This window comes from Bos grunniens, chromosome 2 (assembly GCF_055505025.1).
Source record: "Bos grunniens cultivar Pamir isolate PY7600 chromosome 2, Bosgru_T2T1.0, whole genome shotgun sequence".
Taxonomy (NCBI): Eukaryota; Metazoa; Chordata; class Mammalia; order Artiodactyla; family Bovidae; genus Bos; species Bos grunniens.
Window position 1 is genome coordinate 36,821,274 of NC_141166.1, and position 22,422 is coordinate 36,843,695.

A 22,422-nucleotide genomic window follows, 5' to 3' on the forward strand; every position below is an offset into this window, starting at 1 on the left:
TCCATTGAGTCCGTGATGCCATCCAACCATCTTATCCTCTGTTGTCCCCTTCTCCTCTTGCCCTCAATCTTTCCCAGCATCAGGGTCTTTTCAAATGAGTCAGCTCTTTGCATCAAGTATTGGAGTTTCAGCTTCAACATCAGTCCTTCCAATGAACACCCAGGACTAATCTGCTTTAGGATGGACTGGTTGGATTTCCTTGCAGTCCAAGGGACTCTCAAGAGTCTTCTCCAACACCACAGTTCAAAAGCATCTTGGACAGTTCTTTGGCACTCAGCCTTCTTTATGGTCCAACATTCACATCTATACATGACCACTGGAAAAACCATAGCCTTGACTAGATGGACCTTTGATGGCAAAGTAATATCTCTGCTTTTTAATATGCTATCTAGGTTGGTCATAACTTACCTTCCAAGGAAAGTTTTTTGGCTGCAGTCACCATCTGCAGTGATTTTGGAACATACAAAAAATAAAGTCAGCTACTGTTTCCACATCTATTTGCCCTGAAGTGATGGGGCCAGATGCCATGATCTTAGTTTTCTGAATGTTGAGCTTTAAGCCAACTTTTTCAGTCTCCTCTTTCACTTTCATCAAGAGGCTCTTTAGTTCTTCTTCACTTTCTGCCATAATGGTGGTGTCATCTGCATGTCTGAGGTTATTGATATTTCTCCCAGCAGTCTTGATTCCAGCTTGTTCTTCCTCCAGCCCAGCATTTCTCATAATGTACTCTGCGTATAAGTTAAATAAGCAGGGTGACAATATAAAGCCTTGACATACTCCTTTTCCTATTTGGAAGCAGTCTGCTATTCCATGTCAAGTTCTAACTGTTTCTTCCTGACCTGCACACAGGTTTCTCAAGTACTTAATAAGTGAAAGCCAAAATGTTATGTCTTTATTTTGTTATTACTTGAGACCTTTCTTGAATATAGTTTTCCATTAGGTTGTACCCTCTTTTGAGAGTGTCTGTTCTAAAAGTTATGGTGCCTCCTTTCTGGAATGAAATGAAGTATGGAGGGATTTTTTCATATGGGGGAAGTTAAGAGAAAAACTACTTAACTCTGTATTTCCTCAAACTGAACTGAACAAGCATGTTAATTAAGCTTGAATTTGTCTTAATAGAGTTTACCTTTGTTTCTCAGATGACTAATTTTATTGTACACTAATATCCTATAAATAATATCCACTGAAAAGAAAACTTCATTCAACATATATAACCTAGTCAATTATTCAGTCAACATGTGTAACTTATAGTGCTACTCATGGAGGGATACAATAGTAAGCAAATCAGATTGGTATTAGTTAAAACTCTATAATTTAAATGTATTTTAAAATTATCTTCCTGTAAAAAAATAGTTTTTCTTAGCCTCACTGCCTCATGAATCATTACTTCCTGATCTATTAAGAGGCACATAGATGAGAAAAATTGGAATGGATCTTACCTCTTCAATCCCTTGCCTCACCTGCTTTTGCTAATGTGAACTTGATTGTTAACACAGCAGTTATAAACACTCATATAATTCCCATCTTCAGGGGACAAAGTCTTACCTTTTTAAGTCTTTAAATTTTAATTTCTGAGTACTGAGCAAAAGCAGTATTAAATTTATCAATGCAATAGCTAACATAAATAAGACTTTAATTTCATGTGAAATGTCTCTCTGTCCCTGTTCGACAACTCAAATAACTATGTAGAATTCTTGAACAGTGTTTAACATTTAAATTTAACATGTTTTTCACAAAATGTGTAAATATTATGTACATACAATGATCATAATCAGACATGTTTAGGAAAAGCAATTTGTTTCCCCTTAGATATCACTAATAGCTCTCTGCTTGTGATCTAGACTTGTAATAATTTTTCCAAGGTTACAGAGGTTCCTTAAATGAAAGGAAACTGAAAAGAACATCAAATGTGAGACCTTCATAGAGTTCACTGGGAAGAATGAGCCTTTACCTGCCAATGCTTTTTATTAAAAGGAGTGAGACCATTGTCCTGAGTGCTGAGTTAATCAGTTAGTAAGTTTTACTTCACTTCATTGACTCTTAAAAGATGCTTTAAATTTTTTTTCTTATTATAAACTAAATCATTTATTTAAAAAAATGAAAAGATAAAAATCATTTAAAAATTATGTAATTTCCCAATATAAAATTAGCTAATGTTAACTTTTTTACATTTTTCTATGTATATACAAATAGACATGATAGTATTTTTCAATTTTAAACAATTTTTGGTGCAATATTTTTCTGAACTCCTTGCCCATTTCACCTTTCAGCCAACCTAATGGTTCTCAACCTAGAAGAGTATCTCATCCTACTAAGGAGTGTGTAAAAGTGTGTAGAAGCATTTAGTGGTGGTGATGGAAGGATAGTTATTACAACACTGAAGTAAATTGACTCCATATCAATTCCTGATAATTCCTTCAAGTTCCATTATATGAATCTCTAAGAAAAAAATCAGTGAAGTGGGGATGTGAGTAATGGTCTAATCATCTGAGATTTTAGTGATCTTTCTTGTAGAATAAGGGCTCAAAATGAAACTTAACTTTAGGTTAAGATAGCTTCAGTTTGTTGCAAAAAAAAATGAAATTATATGTCTTCCATATGTGAGTTTTGGGAAGAGATTTGTACCTGTCACATCAATCAACCTTAATCTCTCTCTCTACATTGTTCCCTCTTTCCAGCTCTTCTGCTTGCTCCTCCCTCTCTCTCACCCTAAAAAGAAATGCAATTATATTTTGCATTTTGTTTTTCCTTCTTTCAGACACTATTTTGGACACATGTGTCTTTGTTAATTTTGGGGAAAGAGTTATGAACGCATACTGGGAACTGAGGCAGCTTTTCTTTTTTCCTGGTGATGTCCAGCTACAAACCATTCTTGGTGCCCACTATTCTGAGCACTGAGCATAGTGCTGGGTTCCTCTCTGCCCCAACATCCTGGGGGCAGCAGGTCTGCCACACCTCTGGTGCCAGAAAGTCTGACATCTGCAGGGTAGCTGAGTAACTGCTTTTAAAGTAGGCTTAAATAATCATATCAAAAAGGGTAGGTGTGACCAAGACTGTATCAGATAGAATATAATTGATTGGGGGGTGTGGTCAAAGGAAAGAAGCATTGCATATACAATCATATTAGTTTACATTAACAGCTGGCGAGAATCATCAAATACTGTGGGGAAAAGGAACAGAGGAAAAAAACAAAATCTCAAGAGGCAGTGTTACCTTTAATAAACCGTTGTTTTATTTTCAGTCATTTGAGATACTGGCAAAGGCATTGTGCCTTCATGGGAACATCTCTGCAAAACATGTGGGGTGGACAGATACCAAAAGATTTCAATCAGAATCTCTGGGGCAGAATGGCCTGTGCATCAATATTTTATTTTGTGGCTAAGCTCCAAATATGATTACAATGTACATTCAAGATTGGAAACTGTGGACCAAACGTGTCTAGATGAGCACTCAGGTTAACTTCTTAGTCCTTCGGGAGTCCAAGGGAATGGGGCCAGCTTTCAAGACTGGGTACTTCTATATACTAGCCTAACTGAACTCACTGCCAAGAAAGCTCCAGGTTAACTACAGAGGCTGTTTGACATTTTGACATTGGAAACCTAGGAAACATTAGGGTAGTGGAAGTTTCTAACTTAGGAGTAAGGAACAAACATAATATTAAAATTGTTGCAAGTGAAAGAGATTTCCAGAAACATAGTATAAGTAAATAAATAACTGATGTAATAACAGGAATTTCAAATAATGGGTTTGATATTTTATGATTCTCCTTTTAAACTACATCACATTTTGTGTAAGTTTCTTAAAGGGTAGTGTCTTTAATACTCTTAGAGAAGATGTCATGGTTTATTTTCAGAAGAGTAAATTAAGGTGCCACCACTTCTGTGAGCATGTTTTGACCAGCCATGTGTTCTAATGATGTCCTTCATCTGACGTGGCTTTCCAAGATATAGACAGGTACAGATAGAGCTAACACATCTGACCAGGAAAGGCAGAAACTCAGGGATCACACTTTTGTGGGGATAGTTAAAGCTTTATAGAAGTTTCAAACACAGAACTCCTACTGGGTTGCTCCAAGTGACTTGTTCTTCTCAAGGAAACAGATTTCAAAACATTTAAAATACTCAGTAGACACAGACTACACAAGATTCATCTCTTACATAATGAGGGTGAAACAAACTAACAAAAAGCTAAAGATGATATTCCCCAAACTTTAAAATGATCTTTTCATCCAGGAATACTAAAATATTTGTTGGAACTTTTCTTTCCTAAAGTGTAAAATAAAATCCCTAGACATCTATTTCAGTAGTATAGTTCAACTTCATAATTTCAAATTCGTATAATTTACATTTTATGAGGTCACTCAGAAAAGTAGGGCTGTTTTAATATGTAAAATGTGAAATCAGGTTGACATTTGTATGCCCCCTTTTTCAGCTATGTTGTTGTTCAGTTGCTAAGTTGTCTGACTCTTTGCGACCCCATGGACTGCAGCACACCAAGCTTCCCTGTCCTTCACCATCTCCTGGAGTTTGCTCAAACTCATGTCCATTGAGTTGGCAATGCTCCCTAATAATCTCATCCTCTACTGCACCCTTCTCCTTTTGCCTTCAGTCTTTTCCAGCATCAGGGTCTTTTCCAGTGAATTGTCTTTTATCATCAGGTAGCCAAAGTATGGCTTTACTGAGTATTTTTTGAGCCAAATTATTTCAGCTTTATTGAGATATAATTGACAAATCATTTGTATATTCTTCTATTAGTTTCTAATTTATTTGTCTGTTCATTTTTCTTTTCCAACAATTGGCAAAATTAATACTCATGTGGACTGGTAGTAGCAAATGGCGACCAATATTATTATTATCATTTTATGCTTTCCATAAAAATCGTTAACTTGGTATCACAAATCCTGTTGGCCTCTTGTTACTTAACATAATACTGAGTTGTAGTAATAACTAATTATTTTCTTTCTATTTTAAACCAAGATATGTACAACATATAAAAAATAAATACGGTTTATTCATTTGTCTAAGCACCAGATCTTTGTTAAGTTCTTCCCAGGTGTCTCAGCATAAAGTATCTGTCTGCCAATGCAGGAGACACAAGAGACGTGGTTTCAATCCCTGGATTGGTAAGATGCCCTGGAGGGGAAAATGGCAACCCACTTGAGTGAAAATTCCATGGACAGGAGAGCCTGGTGGGCTACATGCATGGGATCATAAAGATTCAGACACGACTGAGCCACTGAACACACATGCACACACACACACACACACACACACACACACACTTTATACAAGGTATGAAGTATGCTCCTAGACACTGGATTATAACAGTGACCATAGATGGGCCAAATTTCTGTTCAAAGGCAGCTCAAATTCTAGAATATGGGGAAAGAAATCAGAAAACACAGAAACAGATATCGATATGTAAAAAGGAAAAAGCTTATAGCCAGAATTTCTATGCAAAGAATTAAAATGTAAGGGATAGAGGCTTAATGTGCCTAGCAAATTATATTGTGGGGTCAGGAAAGGACTCTGGGAGAAGGTGACATTTAAGATGCAACCTAAATAATTAGAAGAAGCCAGGTTTTGAAGATCAGTAGAAATTTTACCCAGAGGGATGTTAACATAACAGCTCTTATGAAAGCCTTAAACCAGGTGAAGCTTGGCGTAGAGCTATAGAGGTGAACAAGGACAAAATTGATTTGTGTGTGGAATTTATAACACAAATGACAGAGACCTTAGGATATTGTAGCAGGAAAGAAAAATACTTGTAGTTTTGATGAAAAGAGATAATTCTGACTACTATGAGTGGACCAAAGAGGGACAGGATGGGAGGACAGAGACAATTGCAATAGTTGGGAGAGATGGTGGTGACTCAGATGCATGAAATTATAATTATGAAAGAAATCTGTTCAAACATGTGTGAAACAAGAGAAACACACTTGAAGCATGTTCTATGAAATCTTCCTCTACTAATTGGTTGACACTGACTGTATTAATTATTTTATATCATACATATCTAGAGCTTTGGATCAGATGAACAACTTAATAAATGTATATACTTATATACATATATATATATAGCCTTGAGAAGGCCTTGAGAAATTTAAGCAAGTTTAAAAAAATAATCATTTCACTTTTCACATATGTAAAATGAGGGTCTTACAATATTAAATGACCTCCAAGATTATCTTCTAGTCTATATACTAACAACTGCAATAAAAGCTTAAAAACAGGACAGAGAAACATATATGCAACATGGAGAAATTGGAGAATACTTTCCAAAACAGTGAGATTATTTGAACTTTGAAATGTAAGAACCATAGATATTTTTGTTTATGAAATAACATACAGAAAATAAGTCCTTCCATCTACCCTCCCTGTTACCCTTTTCCAATGAACTCCAACAGGAAATAAAGAAAAGTTCTATTATCTTGACCTTCTGATATGATAATTTTTTTTGTTAGATTGGTTGTTAAAGTCATTTAAACTTGAGTTATTTATTTATCTAGAGAAAGGAGAAGGCAATGGCACCCCACTCCAGTACTCTTGCCTGGAAAATCCCATGGACGGAGGAGCCTGGTGGGCTGCAGTCCATGAGGTCGCTAAGAGTCGGACATGACTGAGCGACGTCACTTTCACTTTTCACTTTCATGCATTGGAGAAGAAAATGGCAACCCACTGCAGTATTCTTGCCTGGAGAATCCCAGGGATGGCGGAGCCTGGTGGGCTGCCGTTTATGGGGTTGCACTGAGTCGGACACGACTGAAGCGACTTAGCAGCAGCAGCAGCAGGAGAGAAAGGATGCACTTAATCTTAGGAAAATGAAAGCCTCATTTGAAATCAACGTACTATATAGCACAAGATTGCTACAATAGAGAAAAATCTTTTAAAACCAAATCCACATTCTGGTGAGGATGACAACTAAGGAGTCTAGCATTGAAGTGTAGAACTGTTTGCTTGTTCAGAAATTTCTCAGAAGGTATTACTCAGCTGCACTAAAAAGTTATATGGATACCAGATCCCATATTTGCATCACCCCAAATCCATTAGAGAGCCCACAAAATACCATCTTCTTAAAAGATAATCTACAAAGTTCTAACAAATAATTTTACATTTGCATCATTAATTGCATTATTTTCAGACTTAGAATTCCAAAAATTCTAAGTTTTTTTTTTTTTTCACACCATATTTTCTAGGACATAGACATTTTTGTTGGGTCTGCAATAACCAAATTAATTTCTCATCATTAGTTCTTAATCGATATGCACTAGCAATGACTGCCTTCCTTGCATTACTTTATTCAAAGTATATACTTCAGTGAAGCTTGTACTTTGTAGAAATTGAATATTCTGTTTCTGTACTGTGTTGAACATAATAGCAAAGACATACCTGTTATTCTTTCAGTAATAAATTTAAATTGGAAGTTTCATTTTAGTCTTTGTTCTTATATGGCAAATATCACACAAAATAGACATATTTGAATGATATTTGAAGTATTTAGCACAAATTCACTAAACTCAATGGGAAAATATTTCAAAATTATTTTTAGCAATTTCAAGAACTTTTTGTTTTTAAAATCATGTTTAAGTATTCTTAGATAGATGTGTTTCCCTGAAAGGTGATTTCATAAGACAGATAGGAGCTCTACAACAATTTTAGTTCTTTTCTAGAAGCTGTTCTATGACTGTGAGAAATGAAAAGTCAGTATATTTTCAAACAAATATGCTTGCTTAAAAATAAAGGATATTAAGAAAGAAGTGAGATATATATATATATATATATGTATGTATATGTATACAGAAGATGAGATAGTTGGATGACATCATTGACTCAATAAACACGAGTCTAAGCAAACTCCAGGAGATAGTGAAGGACAGGAGAGCCTCACGTGCTGCAGTCCACGGGGTCGCAAAGAGTCAGACATGACTGAGCGATTGAATAGCAACAACAGCATATGTAATTATGACTGATTTGCATTATTGTACAGCAAAAACCTGGGACTTCCCTGGTAGCTCAGATGTTAAAGCGTCTGCCTGCAATGTGGGAGACCTGGGTTCGATCCCTGGGTTGGGAAGATTCCCCTGGAGAAGGAAATGGCAACCCACTCCAGTATTCTTGCCTGGAGAATCCCATGGATGGAGAACCATGGTGGGCTACAGTCCACGGGGTCACAAAGAGTCGGACACGACTGAGCGACTTCACTTCACTTTCACTTTCACAACAGAAACCTACACAATATTGTTAAGCAATCATCCTCCAATTAAAACAAATTAAAAAAAATCTTGAGAAGTTTTGCAATCTGCTAATAATTCAGATATTTAAAGATATTTCTGCTAAGTATTTAGGTGAATCCTTTAAACTGTGTGTCTTTCATACTGTAGAAGTCAAAGTTCCTGATCATAACCACCACGTGTGTTGCTTCCTGGCTGGCAGTTGTGTTTCCTGAAGTGGAACAGTGCTAGCCATAGAGAAGCAGGTAATTGTACCCTGAGACTCTTAGCCGTCCCTCAGGAAATTGCCAGCCAGAGTTTGCATCTCATTTCTGCCATTCACCTATTCTGTGACATTTGCAAGTTTGCTGCATATCCAAGTCCCAGTTCCTTCATGTGGTGATTTTGTGTGATTTTTGGCTTCCCTGGCAGCTTAGTGATAAAGAATTCACCTGCAATGCTAGAGACACAAGTTTGATTCCTGGATCAGGAAGATCTCTTGGAGAAGGGACTGGCAGCCCACTCCAGTATTCTTGCCTGGGACATCCCATGGACAAAAGAACCTGGTGGGTTACAGTCCATGGGGTCAGAAAAGTATCAGACATGATTTAGCGACTAAACAACAGCAACAAGAAGTCAGTATTCTTGTGATAGTACCTAGGGTGGAATATGGATGAATATGATGTATCCTTTGCACAATTCAATGTTCCTTCCATAATAGTTTGTTTGGTACTACTATGTAGTCTTTAAAATCCATATGTTTCTTTGACAAACATAATCACCCCAGTCCTTTAATGTAATTTAGAATTTAATTTGTGCCCTACTGTAAAATATGATGATACCTATAATAGAAAGAATCTGCTTATTAAAGTGTTCAAAAACTATCCAGTTCAATGACCCTTTGATGTTACTTTATTTGTCCTTTATGCATTAAAGCTGTAAGATTTACTCTCCTTGATGAACTTTCTCAGTAGATTCTAACTGGATGAAGAAATATTCACTTGTTCCTGGCTCAGAGAAGAGAGAGCAGATATGTAGCAAAACAAGAACAAATATAAAGAATATTAGTAAGAACAGGAATCCCAAATAATAATCCCAAATAATTTTTGAGCTCTTAGTGCCAAGCATTGTACCCAGCGCTTTACATAAATTATTTCATCTGACCCTCATAGCAGTTCTGTGAAGCAAGTGTTGTTTACTCTTCCTACTTAACAGAAGAAGAAACTGAATTTTAGAGGGGTTAAATAAATTGCCCAAGGTCACCAGCAAACGGTACAGCTAGGGTTCTAACTCTTTTCTGCTTTAAAAATGCATCTATAGCGTCTTCCTTTAAAAATGTAGACTCTTATTAGAATTTTGCTCTTAGAAATATTGAATGCACCTAGCGTGTTTTATAGATGAGGAAAGTAAATGCAAGTGTCTAGACAGATCTAAGACTAGGAACCTTACCTCCTGGCCTCCCGTTTAGAACTGTTTTCAGTAGAGTGCAAATTTTCACCTTTTAAGCTGTTTGGACTTTGTAGAGTGCTGAGCTCCTGGAAGCATCATAGAGAAACCCAGCAGGGTGAGGACTGTTAATAGATTTTATTAATTTACGAAACATTTGTTAAGCACTTACTACATGCCAGGAACCATGACAGTGTGGTATGGAAACAACGACTGATGACAAAATTATAGCTATAAAATGTAGTTAAGAAATTGATGGCTTTAGAAATGTGATTATAAATTGCATTTGTTAGCTTGCATAAATTTATATATACAGTCTACTCGTGGTGGTAAATGTTTTTCTGGGTTTACTTGCTTTCTTTGTAGGAATATTCTTTGGTCTCTAGCAATATGTGAAAAAGTATTGCAGACATTATTTCATGAAGTATATTTCAGTGATTACTTTTAGAGGAGGTGTTTGTGTATACATTAAAACTGTAAATAATCAGTATTCTTGCTTGTAGATATGTTTCCTGTGTAGAAGACTGTGGTCATAGCAATTGCCAGATGAGCTTTTTAAGTAGCATTGCTCAGTATCATTGATGGACATTAACTGGTGAGACATGCCATCCCTGGAGGATATAAATTGATGCTATTAGTTGAGGTAGATATCAAGGTTTAGGGGTAATGTCTCTGGTATGTTATATTTGAGACTGTTGAAAGCTTTCCAATAGCCTTATCTAGAATGTTGAACAGTTTGTTTGATTCTTGGAGTCCAGGAGTCATATCTGTGGAAAAGTTATTATTCTATCCATGTATCAATACTTTGCCTTGGGTTTAAAAAATCTCCTCCTATGATCTCTATGTGTCATTTGGTCATGACATCTCTTCTCAACATTTTTAACTTTGGAAAAGAAGGGCAACTGATTGCTTTGATTTTTGAGCATTGTCCCCTCTTTATCTGGGGCATTGCAGGTGGTGTAATGGTAAGGAATCCACCTTCCAGTTCAGGAGCTGCAGGGAGACATGGGTTTGATCCCTGGGTCAGGAAGATACCCTGAAGTAGGAAATGACAACCCATTCCAATATTCTTGCTGGAAAATTCTATGGACAGAGGACCCTGGAGGACCATAGTCCATTGGGGTCACAAAGAGTCAGACACGACTGAGGATATGTGTACCTCTTTATTTTCCTACCTGTTTGAAGGCAATACAATAATGCTAAAAACATATCAATTGGTATCATATTAAGACATTATTATAAGTACTTTACATGTATAAACTTGGTTATCACAAGTTTATAAGGAAAGTACAACTATCATTTTTCACATAATGAGTGCTCAGTATTAGATAATGATTGTTTTAATTTAAAATCATTTTTATTACTATAGTTATAAAATATGCAAATGGATATACATGTAAATCATAGATTGTATGTATATTTGTCCAACTCTTTACAACCCTATGGACCATAGCCTGCCAGGCTCCTCTGTCCATGGTATTCTCCAAGCATGAATACTTGAGTGAGTTGTCAGGGGATCTTCCCCACCCAAGAATTGAACCCTGGTCTCTTCTGTCTCCTGTATTGCCAGGTCAATTCATTACCACTAGTGCCACCTGGGAAGCCAGTACATATATCAATATACACTTATTACAATTATCTACTTATCTATTTGCAGAGAGAGAAAGGAATAAGAGTGGCACAAAAAAGAACAAATTATTAATAGTGGCTATATGTTTTTTCTTTTTCATTTATTTTTTCTTTATTTGCCAGATTTTATGCAATAAATATGTATGATTTTATTACTAGGAAATGAAAAACCTTTGTATTGTTTAAAGAGCAATGGCATCATTTGGTTTAGCCTTTTTGAACTATCTTAGTAACCATTGAAATGGCAAGGTACAAACTAAAAGATGTTAAAGATTCTTACACACAAACATATGGCCTTGCTTTATGAAATAAGAGCCCTCCGTGTGTCTCCACTGGGTTAAGTGCCACTTCCTTAAGCTGCTGTAACCCCACAGGCCTATCTGCCTCACTACACTGATCACATCATGCTGCAATCACCTCTACATTTTTTTTTTAAGTATTTTTCTCTCTCACTAGATCAGGGTATTCTGAAGGGTGGGAATTGTGCTTTGGTTATCTTTGCATTTGATGTAATATCTAGAACATAGTATTGTTGTTCAGAGCTAAGTTGTGTGACTCTTTTCCACCTCATGAACTGCAACACTTCAGGCTTCCCTGTCCTTCACTCTCTCCTGGAGTTTGCTCAGATTCATGCCCATTAAGTCAGTGATGTTCTGCCACCCTCTTCTCCTCCTGCCTTCAATCTTTCCCGGCATCAGGGTCTTTTCCAATGATTTAGCTCTTTGCATCAGGTGGTCAAAATATTAGAGATTCAGCTTCAGCATTGGTCCTTCCAATGAATATTCAGAAATGATTTTCTTAGGGATGGCCTGATTTGGCCTCCTTGGAGTCCAAGGGACTCTCAAGAGTCTTCTCCAACACCACAGTTTGAAGGTATCAATTCTTCAGTGCTCAGCCTTCTTTATGGTCCAACTCTCAACATCCATACAGGACGACTAGAAAAACCATAGCTTTGACTATATGGACTTTTATTGGCAAAGTGATGCCTTTGCTTTTTAATACTCTGTCTAGGTTTGCCATAGCTTTCATTCCAAGGAGCAAGTGTCTTTTAAGTTCATGGCTGAAGTCACCATCCACAGTGATTTGGTGCTGAATAATTGTTTTAAATTCAGAAATGTTCCAGAAATACAGAGGAAGTCCCTCTTTTTCCTTCTGAAATTCCTAGTGGGTGTAAAACTCTTTGGAATTGATCCACTGTCACCCAGAACAGACTTCCTTCCTGAGCATCATCCAGTCCTTTCAATAATATGGCTTGCATACTCCCGTGATTGAAAACCACTGCTCTGAGACAGAATCCACTCTATGCCTACCTACCTGTATTTATTGGAAACGTTGTCTCTATGCCTACCTACCTTTATTTATTGGAAACGTTGTCTCTCTAGAGAATTAAATGTTTTCTAATTAAGAAACAGAATAGTGAAGAAAAGATTGGGTTTCAGGGGTGGGAGAGAGATGCAGCCTCCTATTATGAAGGAAGAACTTGAGGAAGAAATCGTGAAGGCATATAGTATTTTTAAAGGACATTAATAAGATACATTTCCTGAGAAAAGGGACTCATCTCTTAAAGTTCCCACTTCATTTTAATATATTTATATTCTTTATAGTTTTTCCTCTGGGGATGACCTACAGCTGTCAAAAATAAACACGTAAAAAAGATGACCTAAGCCCAGTTGTCTATTTCTCTGCTCTTCAGTCAGATGTCAGACTCTAGATACTACTGCCAACATGAAAGGGTCAGGAGTGAGCAGAAGGAGGTTGAGTAAATGTCTGATTGTCATCTATTATCAAAAAGCTTTTATTTTATCACCCATTTATATTCAGTGCTGAACAGAACGAGCTGTATAAATAAAGCCTTTTATCTCTGTGATTTCATGAAACAAAGACAATGCACATGTCAGAATACTTAAGCTAAGAATATACAACCTCTCATTAATGTAATATCCTGACCTTATGTAATTGCAAATGTATTATCTTATTTAATTTTTTTTAAACTTCTAGAAGGTAGAAAAGATAACATAGGCAGGATGTACTCCTTACCTGAAATTTAGTTTGGATGTTGAGAAAATGGTATCATATATGCACCAAGAGGTGCATTTTACTAAATAAAAAAATCAAACAGGTAGAAAAGTTAGATATTATAGGTACGAAAAGATAAAGATGTGGTCAAGGAAGATAAGTGTTTATTCTGTATACCCTACATGTTCATCCCTGTGCCTTTTAACCTGTGACTTGCATAGCACTTCTACAGTTTTAAAAATGAGGAACATGAGACTCCAATTTTAAATAATTACCCAAATAATATCATTTATAGGTGGGGAGGCAGTACTCACACTTAAGACCTCATATTGTGCTCTTTCTACCATCTTTCTTCCCAATTAGAGAAGATAATATAAAAAAAAAGTTTATACTTGTGATATGGAATATATAAACATTTTTGAATAATTTCAAAACCAAGTGTGACTTCATTATTTATTATTTTTACATTCTTGTTCATGCCTATTTTCTCATTTAACACATTTGTGAATTGTTAGATATATTATCTCCATTTTTTAAATAAGGATATTTGACCATACCTATATATATTTTGTAACTAGTAGAGCCAAGATTTAAACCTCAGTATTATATATTTAATTTCAAAATCACAGTGATTTTCACTAACATCTAACTTTTAATATACTTGCTCATGGACAATCATGAATTGATTCATTTATGCAGAAGTATTTCTGCAGTAAAAATCTAAATCAAATTTGTTCACAATAATATAGACAATAGTGTTTTCTCTAGATCATAAATTTCTGTCTTTGAGAACCTTAATAAAAGGGAAATTGCCCTATGTTAAGAAAATATTTATTTCCCTCTTGCAGATTTTCAGCCTATAGCTAGGTGTTACCCATTATAGCTTACTAGTGGCTCTCATATGTACTCTGTGGGTTAGCTCATTTAATTCATTTGTATAAGTAGAAAACTTTATTGCCCTTATAATTTTTGTTTCAGTGCTCTGAGTTCCCTCTAATTTGTTGAGTTGTCTGATAGAAGGGGATAAAGTGGAGTAAAGTAATAATCTTCTCATGGAAGTCATTTGTCTTCCTATTTATCTTTTCTTATATGTGTGTACAATCGACTCTCAATTATTTGCACGGATGAAGAGGGAGCACCGTGCCATGGATAATCCAAAAGTCATTTGCAGAAGATTTACCTTCATGATTATCTTTTGTGTAGGAGATATTCCCTATATACACTCCAACTGCACTCAAGAGGGAAATGAAGATCTATAAGTATGCTCAGGGTCAAAGGACAGTCAAGTTATTGTGATTTTTTTTTCCTGCGAATGATTCATATAGAGAAAAATAGAGAATTCAATATGTAAAGTCACTCTATAGAGATACATGTTATCCTATTTGGAGTACCATTTTGAAAATCAGAATTTGGGTTAAACTGTAATCTCTTGACTCCTTTCTAAGTAAAGATCTGTCAATACTTGAGACTGAAAATCTGTATGTGCTTGTTTAAAGGAGTTTCTATAATACATTACTTATGGGATTGTGCTAATTTATTTTGTCAGTCTGTATTGCCAGTTTGTCTGGCTTTGTATGCTTGTAATAAATCCAAAATGCCTTTTAGTATGGGCAGTCTATTGTTAGTCCCTTTTACATTCCAGCTTGTATCTTCTTGACTGTTTCACTGTTTCTGTGTTTATGATGCCTTCCAATTTAGTGTCATTTTCAAATTTCATTTGTGTGCTGTTTATTCCACTTTGCATGTCAGTAATGAAGATACTCAAAACCTAAAGTAATGAAAACTCAAGACCTAAATCAACCTTAGTGGCAGCTCAATCCTCCCCACGTATCTGTCTGGGGCCATTTATCATTACCCCTTGTTTACAGTTCTTTAAATGGTTTTCAGACCATCTGAGAATAATCATCTCCAAGCCAATTTGAATTAATATTACAAGTCAGAGCTTATGAAACACTGAATTAAATACTTTTTGAAAATCCAAATATATTACTTGTACTGTGTTCCCTTTACCCATTAATTTTATAATTCTATTAGAAAAACCAATCAACTTTGTCTGTCATGATTTGTTCTCTATGTATCTAAACTGCTCATTTATTACTCATGGGCCTTCCCTTATCTTTTTCTGTGTATAGATGTTTTATCTTAATGGTTTCCATTAGTGAAAACAAATGATACTAGGTTACTTCTTGTATGATCAATCATAGAATTGTTGGACTCATTCATTTGTTTGTCAGTAGGTGCTGAGGACATGTATGTTTTCCTAATATAAATCTTGATATGTCAAATAATGCTTAAAGCTGACTGACACATACTTAGTTGGTCAAAAATAGAGAAGTCTTCTCCATTTCCTACTATATGACACTAATTATAATGTGTATTTATAACCACATGCACATATGTATAATTTAATTGTATTTTTTCACTCTTCTGTTACATTATTACTTTTCTCTGGGACACTGCTTCATAGTTTCCTGAATCTTTGGGGAGACCAACATTCTTCAGTCTTCTAAAACTCATTGTCAAATTGTCCCTTTCAGGTTTTTAAGACTGAATACAGTATGAATAACTTTATGAAAAACAGCTATTCTTACAGAAAGTCAGAAATACTTTGAAAAACCACAGCTATTTTCTTTCATGATTTCCTTAAAAAAAAAAAAACACCTGCTCTAATGCCCACATATGCCATTTTACTATGCCAAAATATGCAAATGCTCTCATAAAGTATAATTTAATAGTCATTTTTATTTCTCAATTTCTTTTCTCAGGATCTACATTTATTACTTTAATTTTAACATCATTTGAACAATATTGCCACATTTAACAAGCAAATAAAAATCTCCTTGAATATTCTCCTTGTTTCTTAAAAATTAAACATACAAGATATTTTAAAAGAAGTAGATATTTTATACAAATGTGAGAATGTAAATATTTAGCAATTTATAATTAAGTGAATTAACTGCTACATATATAAACTAAGTGTAAAGCCCAAAGTTGTAAACATCTGTTTTCTATATAAATGTGAATATGGTCTTATTGCATGATAGAATTCTCCCTTTCAGGAGATCGCTGGATTTATGGAGGTTCATCAGTAGAATGTCACTTACTGAAAAATTATTTCATAAATAGGAAAATCACTTTTCTTTTTACCTTCTTTAATATTATAATTGTCCTTTGGAACTTTTGCAATACAGTTATACAGTCAGTTCTTGGCTATAGTTTGTCTCATATGTAAATGACAAAATATCTTTTTACGCCTAATGAGGGCTGAAGTTTGCCAGGTGAACTGCTTCTTGATTCTCTGATGGTTGCTGCCTGTAGAAATTAATGTCACATATGGAAACTCAGAACTGACAGCCCCTTAAATACATATAAATATTCTTAATTTTTCACTGGTAATGTTGCATTCAGTGTCAGGTATACAAGGAACGTAAATGTATATAGATTTCAGCTGCAGTCAATGATCATTTGAAAAGATTGATCAAAAATGCACATCCTGTTGCACCTTAGAAGCGCAAGTAGGAGAAGTGTGTGGCTTTTGGAAGAGCTTCTCCATACGGAAGTGCATTATTTTAATCAGGAAACTTGTTCAGGCATTCACAGGAAGAGCTCTCATTGACATGCTTACCCTGACACCAGTCCAAGGTGAAAGGAGTACAGTGATTTTGTTGGACATACTGTGATTCATGCCCTTGAGATAACGTGATGCTGTTATATGACCAGTCCCATAATTGTCATCCAGGAAAATCTTTAAAAATTTTTTATTGTTTTTGTTTCATTTTTAATTAATATACAGCACTTTATACTCTCTCCTTTTTGTATAGCATGCAGAATGTTTCTAGAATATTCTAGAAAAGCATTACATTTCAGGATGCTCAGTAGTGTTCCATCTCCCATATCAGCATGTTGAATGCAATTTGGTTGATCATTTGGATAAACAGACTCTGCCTTCCTCACAACCCCCCTTTTTTATTTGCTTCAGCAGTCAATTTATAGAAGACGTCTCTGCTTAATCAACATAACCTTCTGCAGTTCTGTGAAACCCTTGCTCTATGAGCCATGAATGTCAGAAACATTTGACAGTTTTGTATGAGGGCTTCTGTTCTAGTCACAGAGAAAATGAAGTCAGAGTATACATATAATGCACAAATACAGGACTGCTGGTTAATATATTTGCTCTAAACTAAGAAAGATAGACTACAAATCATATTTCAAGGACTATTTTTAGGAACACCTTTAAGTGACCTATCAAATGATAACAGAACATTTAGAAATAATAACCAATTTAAGAAGATGCTTCAAAACTTGTTGGATGAGATGTTTCCCAAAAGTGTATTTCATCATTTTGTCATTTTAGAGGTAATGTGAGGAAACCAGTGGAAAGGCTATGCATAATTGCACAAATTAAATAGAAATGTTAAAAAATCCTGAGAACTTGCAATGTAAACCTTCAGATAACTTTTGAATGTCAAGAATGACTTTTTACTATTTACCGTATATCATAAGATGAGGTGAAACTCTACTGAGGACTCATTTGCTAAGTTTTGACATGTGGAGTGTTCCTAGAAGATCTTCAGTGGGTGAACTCTGAAGCAGTGGTGCTTTTAAAAGGCAAAATATTTAACATAAAAATTATGACCTTCATTAGAAACACATTCATAATGTATGTAACACTTAAGACTGAATAACCATTATTTGAAAAACAACTCTAGTATAGACTTTAAAGTATTTATTAAGCCACTTTATCAAATATTTTATTCTTCCTTGCCTATTTTCTTTAGAACACCAACTCTAAATCTGTTAAAGTCCCATTATTTGAGGCACTGTTTCTCTGTATGATTGATGAGCTGAATAGAAGGTGATTGTAGTTGTATCAGTTCAGTTCAGTCGCTCAGTCATGTCTAACTCTTTGCGACCCCATGAATCGCAGCATGCCAGGCCTCCCTATCCATCACCAACTCCTGGAGTTCACTCAGACTCACGTCCATCGATTCAGTGACACCATCCAGCCATCTTATCCTCTGTTGTCCCCTTCTCCTCTTGCCCCCAATCCCCCCCAACATCAGAGTCTTTTCCAATGAGTCAACTCTTCGCATGAGGTGGCCAAAGTACTGGAGTTTCAGCTTTAAGTATCATTCCCTCCAAAGAAATCCCAGGGCTGATCTCCTTCAGAATGGACTGGTTGGATCTCCTTGCAGTCCAAGGGACTCTCAAGAGTCTTCTCCAACACCACAGTTCAAAAGCATCACTTCTTCGGTGCTCAGCTTTCTTCACAGTCCAACTCTCACATCTATACATGACCACTGGAAAAACCATAGCCTTGACTAGACGGACCTTTGTTGGCAAAGTAATGTCTCTGCTTTTCAATATGCTATCTAGATTGGTCAAAAGTCTACAAAATTTAAAACAATAAGCCTGCTATTCATACTTATTGGGCTGGAATTAGCTTCCATTCTCCCAAAATTATTTACACACACACACACAGAAACTAGCTTTTGATTAAATTAGATTGTTTTTATTTTGTATCATCAAGACAATAAGACTGCGGAAAGTAAAACCTAGATCAGAAAAGGGGAGCAAACGTGTTATGGTCATATGTGTATGCTCTTGCTCTGATTTAAATACTTTTTACCAAGTAAAAAGACACATTGCCTAACCTGAAGTCTCTATGATATCTATTTTTTAAATGTTTAATAGTGGTACCATATGTTTGTTCATATTCTCTTTCTGTGATGGAGGTTATTAAGAGACAATAGGAATTACTATAAGGAGAAATAAAATAGAGAGTTGGTCATTCAGCAAATTCTGTACAGCACAGACTCAATTATTAAAGGGATGGATGCCTAAAATTGGTTTCCTAGGAACCTAACAGTTTTGGTAGGCTGCATCTTGGTTCTTTTGACTGAGCTAGTTAATTCCTTAGATGTGCAAATTGTATTAGTGAGGCCATTGACTCTTTAAAAAATATATAGAAAGAGATTAAGAATAAAAATAATAATGGCTATTGCGGACAACATAAAAGGAATAAAACCAGATACAATTTTTGGAAGATGGAATTTAGCAATGTCTCTTAATAATGAGATCTAATATTTCCACTCCCAGAAAATTGTTTGTGTGTGCATTTAGTATATGTATGTGTATATTTATATGTATATATAATACATAGATGACTATTTATTATAGCATTATATTTAATTGTAAGAAAGGAAAGAGCACAAAAATCAGTCAAAAATAGATAGTTAAAAAAGTTATGCTTTTCATATAAGGGAAAATGAAATAGTGAAAAGAAATGGAGTAGATATAAATACACAACTAGATAATGTATATTATGTGGAAAACAAAAGTTATAAAATATTATTATGACTCCATTTGTATAAATTAATAGTAACGATATTCACATTTTAAGATATATCAGTTTTTGTATATTAATATATATAAATCTAGTGTTTATAAACAAACCGTAAATACAATTTGTACAATATGCATTTAACTGCAAATAGTGGTAATCTTTAGAGGTAGAGATCTTAGTGAACTTTTATGTTCCATGTTCACAATTTTGGTAGGTTGAAATGTGTACAGCAGAGCACTGTTCTAATAACAGAAAAGTAAAGGGAAACCAAATTAATTATATATGTGTGTGCACATGTGTGTGTGTGTTTCAATGTGTTTTCTGACCTTCCTTCATTAAAATATATTTTTATTTCAATAGCTTTTTTCTCATTACCACTATTAAGATTAATGTAGTATAAAGTAAACATTTAAATTTATTTATTTTCCAATAATATGGAATGGTCTGAAGTGTTTCTTTTAAGGTACTTATAACTGTTTTTCTTTTAAAAGGTTGTGCATGACACCAAAAAAATCTGGTTAGGACTAGAGGTATCCTAGTTTTTGGCACTAGAACCAAGGTCAAAGGAGGAAAGTATTTTTGTGGTATTATTCATAGAAATATATTGCATTATATTTTGGTAATAGAAAATTAAAACCTCAGTCATTATTCATATTATGTTGAGATTTTTTTTTAATTATGAAGTTAAACCACTGGTTTGTTAGAGCAGGTGCAATTCTGGTGTCTAATTCCTATTAGAGGATATTGTTGAAGTGTCAGAAAACCTAGCTCTTTCTAACAAAATAATACTATGTCCTTAGGATAAATAAATAATTTATATCTTTTTAAAATTTATATGTCCTTTTTAAAAAATGACAAGACTAGGTACCTAAGAACTTAGTTTGGCAATCAATACAGATTTGAGATTTGCCTTGATAGCCTACAAGCTGTGAGTTTCTGCCAATTATTTAATGTTCCCAAGACTTGGGTTTCTCACCTGAAAAAATAGCAATGAAAACAGTGCTGACCTCATTGTTCAGTTCAGTTCAGTCGCTCAGTCATGTCCGACTCTTTGTGACCCCATGGACTGCAGCACACCACGCTTCCCTGTCCATCACTGACTCCCAGAGCTTACTCAAACTCATGTCCATTGAACCAACTAACCTCAGTGAGATTGTATAAATATTAAGATATTAATATGTGTGACATACTTAGAGTACTGGATGGCATATAGGAAGCATTCATTAATATTCATTATAATAGTTGCATAAAAGTATATAATAACATATTGTTTTATTATGATTATTCTCTATTAAATGTATATGAAATGTTATGTAATACTTAGGGAAAAGAGCTACAAGAATAACAAAAAAACTAGGAAGCGGAATAAAAGAAAAAGGAGAGGAAAATGTTCTCTATGTGAAATCTTGACATTCTTTGAAAGACGAATATCAACAAGAATGAAACACCCAAAGAAAAGGAGTTTAGTAGGAGAGATCAAGGAGATAGCTGTGACAAATCAGAGAAGAGTGATTTCAGAACTTGGGAGAGGGACAAACTAATACACAAATCTAGGCACTAATGGCTTGTGAACTACTGTAGACTTCCCATGTTACTACTACTACTACTACTACTAAGTCGCTTCAGTTGTGTCCGACTCTGTGCGACCCCACAGACTGCAGCCCATCAGGCTCCACCATCCTTGGGATTCTCCAGGCAAGAACCCTGGAGTGGGTGCCATTTCCTCCTCCAATGCATGAAAGTGAAAAGTGAAAGTGAAGTCACTCAGTCGTGTCTGACTCTTAGTGACCCCATGGACTGCAGCCCACCAGGCTCCTCCATCCATGGGATTTTCCAGGCAAGAGTACTGGAGTGGGTAAGAGAGATGCTATTACAGGTTTGCTTATAGTGTGGGCATAATAACATAAATGAGGAATTGCCAGTAGATTTAAACATTACATTTTAAATTGATTATAACTTAGTCATATTGAAATGCATGTTACACTATTCTCAAGCTAATCCAGACCATATATAAAATCAAAGAAAACTATATTCAGGGTGATTTTGTCAGTCATGTGTCACTAAACCCCTTTTCATGTAAATGTCCTGAAATGAAGCAAGACTGAGAAAGTGAAACAAAAAGCAAGGTTAAAGAGACTTGCTGGGACAAACGAAAATGAAATTTAGTTTGCCAAAATGAAGTGGCCCAATTCATTATTTGAGATGGAAATTTAGTATAGTTTTAACAAATGTGTAAATAATTAGCATTGAATAATTGATTATTCTAATTGCCTGTAATATGATTTTGTGTAATTATCAAGGGAGTCTTTAACTTCCTTTAGAGTTACATTTTCCCTGGTGGCTCACACAGTAAACAATCTGCCTGCCGTGCAGGAGACCTGGGTTTAATCCCTGAGTCGGGAAGATCCCCTGGAGAAGGAATGGCTACCCACTCCAATATTCTTGCCTGGAGAATCCCATGGACAGAGGAGCCTGGCAAACTACAGTCCATGGCATCCTAAACAGTCAGACACTGCTGAGCGACTCAGCACAGCACGGCACAGTACCCCATTGTATATGTGTGTGTTTGTGTGTATGTGTGTGTGTGTGTATCACATTCTTTATCCATTTGTCTGTAGATGGACACTTAGGTTGCTTCCATACCTTGGAAACTGTAGAGAAGGCTGCTATGAACATTGTGTATATTTTCAAATTAAGTGGGGTTTTTTTGGATATATATCTAGGAGTGTAATTGCCGGTTAATGTTGTAGTTCTAATTTTGTTTTTTGAGAAAACT

The 22,422-nt window shown here is 35.3% G+C and overlaps 1 protein-coding gene and 1 non-coding gene across 7 annotated transcripts in view; one reads left to right on the top strand and one right to left on the bottom strand.

The window, feature by feature from the left end:
• The window catches only part of ERBB4 (erb-b2 receptor tyrosine kinase 4), a 1,279,082-nt gene that overhangs the window by 521,340 nt on the left and 735,320 nt on the right, over positions 1 to 22,422 (top strand). The window lies entirely within an intron of this gene.
• On the bottom strand, positions 2,851 to 2,942 carry LOC147377912 (small nucleolar RNA SNORA17). Its single transcript, XR_015153962.1, has one exon. It is a non-coding gene; the product is annotated as a small nucleolar RNA SNORA17 (small nucleolar RNA).